This window comes from Pholcus phalangioides, unplaced genomic scaffold (assembly GCF_987345545.1).
Source record: "Pholcus phalangioides strain wild (caught in Gottingen) unplaced genomic scaffold, Ppha-v1.0 ptg000015l_1, whole genome shotgun sequence".
Taxonomy (NCBI): domain Eukaryota; kingdom Metazoa; phylum Arthropoda; class Arachnida; order Araneae; family Pholcidae; genus Pholcus; species Pholcus phalangioides.
This window is the reverse complement of record NW_028301608.1, coordinates 54,721,476-54,729,003: the sequence shown is the minus strand read 5'-3', so window position 1 is coordinate 54,729,003 and position 7,528 is coordinate 54,721,476. Positions and strand designations below refer to the sequence as shown.

The window sequence follows — 7,528 nt, the reverse complement described above, 5'->3', positions numbered from 1 at the left end:
GAAGTATCATCAATTCTCGAATTTCCTTCATTTATTCTGAAGTATCATCAATTCTCGAATTTCCTTCATTTATTCTGAAGTATCATCAATTCTCGAATTTCCTTCATTTATTCTGAAGTATCATCAATTCTCGAATTTCCTTCATTTATTCTGAAGTATCATCAATTCTGTAATTTCTTTCATTTATTCTGTATTTTTCGAATTTTCGATTCATGATTCTGAAATTTCTTTCATTTATTCTGAATTTTTCGAATTTTCCATTCATGATTCTGAAATTTCTTTCATTTATTCTGTAATTTTTCAAATTTTTGATTTATCGATTCTGAATTTTCATTAGTTCTGACAATTTCTTTCATTAGATAAAGAATCAGGCTTTAGAATTATTTCTTCCATCAATCCAAAATTCTTCCAAAATTTTCTCCACTTCGAAATTTTCATTACTCTTTTTTTCAATTTACATTTAATTGCACCTATATTTTTTTTACAAATGTTTTTCAGCATTCGTGTATATTTTGTAATAATGAATGGACTTTTTTGGTTTGCGGAAATTATTAAGACGCCTTCGGTCCGCTATCATTTTCGCACCAGGCACCGCATCTAGTAAGGGCCCTGGTTGGCCAATTCATTGTCCCATTAACGTCACTTTTAAGACAATTATCCGACTGTTCAGCCTTTTGTGAACGAACGTTTTGTGGGTGTTCATCCTTAATCTTCTCACTGCCATTTAGTAAATATCTCGCCTAACTTAATCCTTTGTATAACGGCAATTGCGAGGTATCTCGCCTCCTTAAAGCCTTCTAATTTTGGAAATGACGAGCCCAGAGAGAGCTTCATAAATTCAGCTTCTGCTAAGAACGTTTCCAACATGATCTACCCCGCCAGATCCACTGTCAGTGGGCGATGTCAGCTTTTGGTTACATTTTGATATTGGAAGGCGAGAAACGGAGCTTGAAATATAACTTTCCTTTGGGATAGTATAGGGATATGCGTAGAGTGTAAATAATGAAAAAAAATATCGAGAAGAATAAACCGAGGAACAGAAGTACTCTGAGTTGGGAAGGCCGCAATATCTCCTGCACAAAATCAGAAAAAAAAGTATTCTTGAAAAAAATGTGGCATTTTATAGAGGGTTTGAATATTTCCATTGTGCCAATTATCATGCGGATCAGTGAGTTAAAAAAAGTTGAACCACTGATAAGGTTAAAAATATGTTCGATTTACATTACATTTTTATTTCTCCGATTAAATAACAAAAGAACCCCGGTATAGAACACTTCTGATACATATCCCCGCATACGCGGCCACATGAAATTCCACCTTCAAACTGAAAGCCATATTAATATAGAATTTCCAAAATAAAATTTCACATATGAACAAACTCTTATGTGTTGGCACGATACATGTTCTAAAAATCGCTCAACAAACTAATTTATTCATTTGTTAATTTCATTTTGTTACATAAAATACAAGATGAGACAAAAAATCAGCGTGCCAAGGGGTCTAGATACCCATACTGGTTGATAAATTGCAAGTTTATAATGAATACTAATGAACACAGCTAGTTATTAGTGAACAATTTCAACAAACTAGAGCAGGAAAAGAGAAATTAAAAAAAAATCGCAAAAGGGGAGGATTCAAAAATTAAAATTTCCCTTTGTCCCCCCCCCTCTTTTTTTTGTAGTGTTTGATATGGGGGGGGGGGAATCAAATATCAAAACAAACTTTCACGTGATTTGTAGTATTTTTGGCAAAAGCAAAATAGTTGAAACGGAAATATATGAAATTATGCATTGTATGGTTTTCAGATGAGTACAAATAACTGAATCAATATAATGTTGCAATACATAAGATCGAATAGATTCATAATTTTACTGAGTGAGGCGCATATGACATTGCAAAAGAAACTCTCAATGTCACTGATTGAAAAACAGATATGGTTTAGATATGGCTTCATATGACTTTTGAAAGGTAATAAATCAGTAATATTAAGAATATCAGGTGGCAAAGAGTTGCAAAATTTTTGGAAGAAATAAGTAAAATGCTTCTTTAGAAAAGCTTTGTGAATAAGTGGTAGCGAGTATATATTGTTCAATCCATTTGACAAACGACAACTGTTTAAAGACAAACCAAATTGTCGTTTAACAATAATTATAGAAGATTTGCAGAAGTAAAGCTGACGTACGGGAATAAATCCAAGACTGAAAAAGTTGTCTCCACCCGAGATAGATAAACCATATAATAGTAGGGGATGAAATAATGGGTAATAAAATGACTTAAGTTAGTACACGGCACGTTAAAAACCATATTTTTATTGAAATATGTGGTCTTTTATCAAAAGAAAATTTTTATTGTTCTGTATTGACGAATTTATCGTTAAAAAATTATGTGTACCTAATTGAATTATGCTCTGGCAGTTAATAGCGGGATGTCCTCGCCGAGAACTACAGCAAGATAAGGAAGAAAAACAAAATAAGATAAGATGAGGGTAAGAAAACCACATATCCAATTTAAGGAGTACCGTTCAATTAGAATGGAAATTGAATGAAGAGATATCTATGACACGCATATGAAAAAATAAACTGTTACGAAATAACAGAAACGAGATAACAGTATTAAAAATATTCATTAACACAGATTACATTTTGCTATAAAACTGTTTTTATTAGGATACAAAGAGGGTGTTTCACGAACAGTGTCCAAAATTAATGAAAGTTCTTAGGTTGATTCTAAAAATTAAAATAAAATGTAATGAGCAAAATCACAAAAAAAGGAGAAATTGTGAGTTTTGATAGTCCCACACTATTGAAATAATTGCATGGAGAGTATTCAAAATTTCAGGACCTTATATTGAATTTTAAGTTTGAATTTTCATCATACATTTACTATATCATATTATGCGAGGGAATTTATCACAACTGAAGTTTTCGATTTTTTAAATTAATTTTAAATCACTCATATAACTTTCATTATTTTCGGACAATGAAACATCCGTTTATGTGCCCTATGTCTTATATGTCCCCATACAGGACCGAGATTCTTTCTGATTATCGAATATAATTTATCACACACGAAATTTATGATGCATACAACATTTATTTATAAGGTTGATCTGGATCCCTTGGACAAATGCAGAACGAAAGAGGGAAGGAGGGGGGGGATGATCATGCTTACTAAGACCCAAATTAAAACAAAAAGGTTGAAGGGTTGCAGAGAAGGACTACGCGTGTCCATGTTGTTACAGGGAGCTTGAAGAGAGATTTCATTTTTTGAAGATGTTTACACTGGATGAACGCAGGTGTCGGGGAGATATGATTGAAGAACACAACATTTTCAACGGGATGGATAGGATGAACCATGAATTATTAGTACACCATCAATCGACTGCTTTTATAAGGGGACACCAGTATCGATCGGTAAGGGACAATTCTAGGTCATGGTGTCGCAAGGAATTTTTCTCTAATAGGGTTGTTAATAAATGGAATAGTTTACCCTCGGACGTAGTAAATTCTAACACAATTGACACGTTTAAAAATAAAGACGATAACTATGTTGGGGTAAATCGTGAAGCTATCCATACTTAGAATAAGACAACAATAAATACGTTATATGACCATTAGTACCAAAGGATGGTTAGAGGTGTCGCGAGTTCGATACCCGGTTCGTCCTCGTCAGAAAACTTTCCTGACACAGGGGTACAACGAAAAACGGCGACATGACCGCAGCAAAAAATTGTAACCGCAGGGAGTCCCCCATCGAGGGGTTAGCGCACCAACCTCTTGATGAATGTAAAAAACAAGCCTGCCGTTCGGAATCTACAATAAATTGTAGGTCCCGGTCAAATTAGCCCTCGTGTGCAGAAAATGTGGTGCGACAAAAAATGATCAAATGATTGAAATTTTGTTTTGGGAATTCTATATTAATATGGATTTCAGTTTGAAGGTGGAATTTCATGCGGCCGCGTATGCGGGGATATGTATCAGAAGTGTTCTCTACCGGGGTTCTTTTGTCATTTAACCGAGGAAATAAAAATGTAAAATGTGTAAAAAAATCGAACATATTTTTAACATTATATCTGTGGTTCAATGTTTTTTTCCTCACTGATCCGCATGATAATTGCCGCAAGGAAATATTCAAACCTTCTATAAAATGCCACATCCTTTTCATGAAGCCTTTTTCTCTGATTTTGTTCAGGAGATAGTGTTGCCCTCGTGTGCAGAAAATGACCGTGGCGCGACAAAAAAAAGATCAAGCATTACACAGAAACAAACTTGACGTTAGATGCACAACACATACACGCACATTCCGGCATAAAAATTCCTTAGAGCTCGTGTGCGCTGACCCAACACCATCTATAACAGAAAACCTCTGAGCGAAGCTCGTGACGTCACTGAAGACGTACATTTCACCTAAAGCCATCGGATGTAGCAGGCCGACGCATGCGATATCTTTTTTTTTCTTCTTTTTTTAAGTATATCCAATGATTATAGATGAAATAGACTTCAGTGCTGTCACGATCTTCCCGCGGATTCTTTCTACTATAGATGGCATTGGCTGCACGGGGTCGCACATGGACAGCCAGACTTAACTAAGGGCAAATCTCACATTTCTGACACTGCCGCCAGATGGCGACTTATCCGATGAGTCTGTCATGCATGAGAGTGATATATATATATTAACTCGACTTAATTTATTTTTAAGACCTACAGTGGGCTGTAATTTTTTATTATTTATTTACTTCCATAATTGCTTGCGGTACCCCTTAGGCAATATTGCGGCCCAACCGGTGTGACCCGGCACCCCGGTTGGGAAACACTGGCTTAGACACTTGAATTCGAAAACAGCTCCCTCAATTTTCTCTCGTGGCTTCCTCTTCACCTGATTTTCAATCGTTGGATTATTCTAGGACCGTAATCATCAAAATACTCAGTAAAAAATATTGTTCAGCTGTTCCCGTGCCAACCAAGTATTCTGCTTCACTGTTACCTATGTTTTCTGACTTGCATCATGTTGAGGGAGTGCTTGGCTGGTGAGGGAGGAATCATTCAGTCGGTTCGCCGACTATAATTTTCCTCGACACAAACACGTCCTTAGAGTACAGTGTGTTAAAATCGCTCAAGTGACAGAGCCTGGTTGTGTTCACTTTACCCTGTTTACCCCTACCACAAAAAAGGAACAAATAATAATCCAAGTTCAAGATTCTATAAAAGTCGGTACGATTTTATTGTTATTTTATTTTTTGTTTACCACTCGTTCAGCAGTGCGGGGCATTCAATATATCGCTTTGATCTTCTCTATCGAGTTTTTTTTTCTCTCCTTCTCTCTTCCAGTTTGTAAGCCTTTTTACCCTATATTCTTAGAGAGGAAAGAAATGCAGTGCACTCTTGTGTGTTGTCTCTTCCAAACCTTTTCTTGCCTTTCTTGTGGGGATGGATATCCCACACCAGCGCCACTGCCGGATGGAAAATGCGGAGAAAACCGCTACCGGGCAGCGGCGCTTTGTCGTTTAGAGGCTATCATGGCGTTGGTTCCGTTATGAGCTTGCGTTTTGTGAGAGACGGCGTGTGATCTTGCTTTTGTGTGCTGCTGCTTCCTACCACTGGCTGCTACTGAGATTTTCTCAATATACATATATACATGTATAAGTGAATACATACACCCACACACATACAAAACTAGTAACAGTGCGACGGCGAAATGAGAAGTTATTCAATAATGAGTAACCCCGTGACAAACTGCTGCCGAAAATACTAAAATTCAAAAAGAAAAAAGAATAGATTGTTTGTTTATGAAATATATGAGTGAATATAGAACGTTCAAAGAAAAAGTATGCAAAGGATCGTTATCGGCTGTTCATTTGGATATATCACCAAATAATTAACTTTATAAAGAAATATGTATGTACTGATGCATTCAGATATCGAGAGAGTACAGATGATGCCACATAATTTCATCTGATGGGAAAAGTAAGAAACTGAAATCACTATATTTTGCATTTGTTTTATTTTCAATTATATATTAGAAGTTTTCTTTACTGCATTCTGTGGATAAAAGAATTAGCATAACTAATTAAACCTATGGGAAGGTTATCAAAACGATGGATAAAGAATATAGTGAATTATATCAGCATTTATATTACAGTGGAAGAAATGAATTAAAATTATATATATTATGTAGTGAGTGGGGTTGTTTTTTTTCAGATAGAACGATGGATGAATTTATGTAGGTGTATGGGACAACGGGAAAATAAATAATGTAGGAAAATGGAAGATAATTCTACATCATTTCCCACTTTATGAGTATAATCTTCCGTAGTATATCGTATGTTTAATTTACTTAAAATACGGATATACTTGATAAAGTATCCCTTCTTAAATTTGGTTTAAAATAAAAGTATTGGGATATAATTTGAAATTTGAATTTTTATTTATCAAATTCAACTTCTTCATTTCACAACTTCAACATTTTTTATCATAATATTTCATAAGTAATTTATCAGAAGTTTTCCTTGCTATATCCCGTGAATTAAAAAAAGTAGGAATATTTATTGAATCTAATTGAAGTTTATCAAAAATATAACCACGAGAGAGACCAACCAGCATTCATTATAGTGGAAAAACGAATTAAAACTACACATATTGTCTAGTGAGTAGGTGTGTTTTTCAGATAGAACGATGTGAATGAATTTGAGTATGTGTATGGGACAACGGGAGAAGTACTAGTGTAGGAAAATGGAAAAAAATAATAATACATAACTTTCCTCTGTATCGGAAAAAATCTATCGTATTATATCGTATGTTTAATTCATTTGAAATGCGGATGTACATTAATAAAATATCAGATTTTAAAATTTAGTTAAATTTTTAAAAGAAATAAAAATATTGAAATATAATTGTGAAGTTTAAGTTTCTATTAATATATTTTTTATCAAATTTAAATTGTCTGGAATCGTCCGTTAGGTATGATATTCGTTAGAAAATAAATCTTACAGAAGATCGAAGACAAAAGTTTAAATTCGTATCTATCTAGTATCTATTCTTTAACGGTAAACTTAAACTAATGTAACAAAATTATATGCATTGTCTTAAATTCTAATTGTAACCTAATTATTAATAATTTTGTCTCTTTACTTTTTTTAAATTTTCAAAATAAAATATTCGTACATGGTCGAAAATTAATATTAAAGTAAAGGCTGATGCTCAAGCCTCACACATGTCCACAAAAAAAATTAATGCTCTCAAGTCTAATAATGAAGAGTTCCGGAAGTAAGAATTCATAGAAAAATTAATTTTAATCAAATATACTTTTTTTTTAATGAGAAAACATTTTTTTTTTCAATATGCAAACCATCTGCGATGAATATCAAAGTCCAATGTTTTTATAATTTTTTCGGTATATTGACTTTATTGATGAAATCACTTCAATAACGAAGAAACTCCAAGAAACCCAGATAATGATTTCTACGAATATTATAATAAGAGTACTTTATGACACTTGCGGCACTTGCGGAGAAGTGGTTATGAAAACCTAG

At 34.0% G+C, this 7,528-nt stretch overlaps 1 protein-coding gene across 2 annotated transcripts in view; it reads left to right on the top strand.

Annotated features, from left to right (window-relative positions):
• Window positions 1-5,518: 5,518 nt before the first annotated feature.
• Window positions 5,519-7,528, top strand: part of LOC149076245 (cubilin-like) — a 337,914-nt gene continuing 335,904 nt past the window's right edge. For both annotated transcript variants that reach the window (XM_089243817.1, XM_089243816.1), the window contains exon 1: window positions 5,519-5,963. The gene's annotated coding sequence lies outside the window, so the exon portion shown is untranslated. The remainder of the gene's footprint in view (window positions 5,964-7,528) is intronic.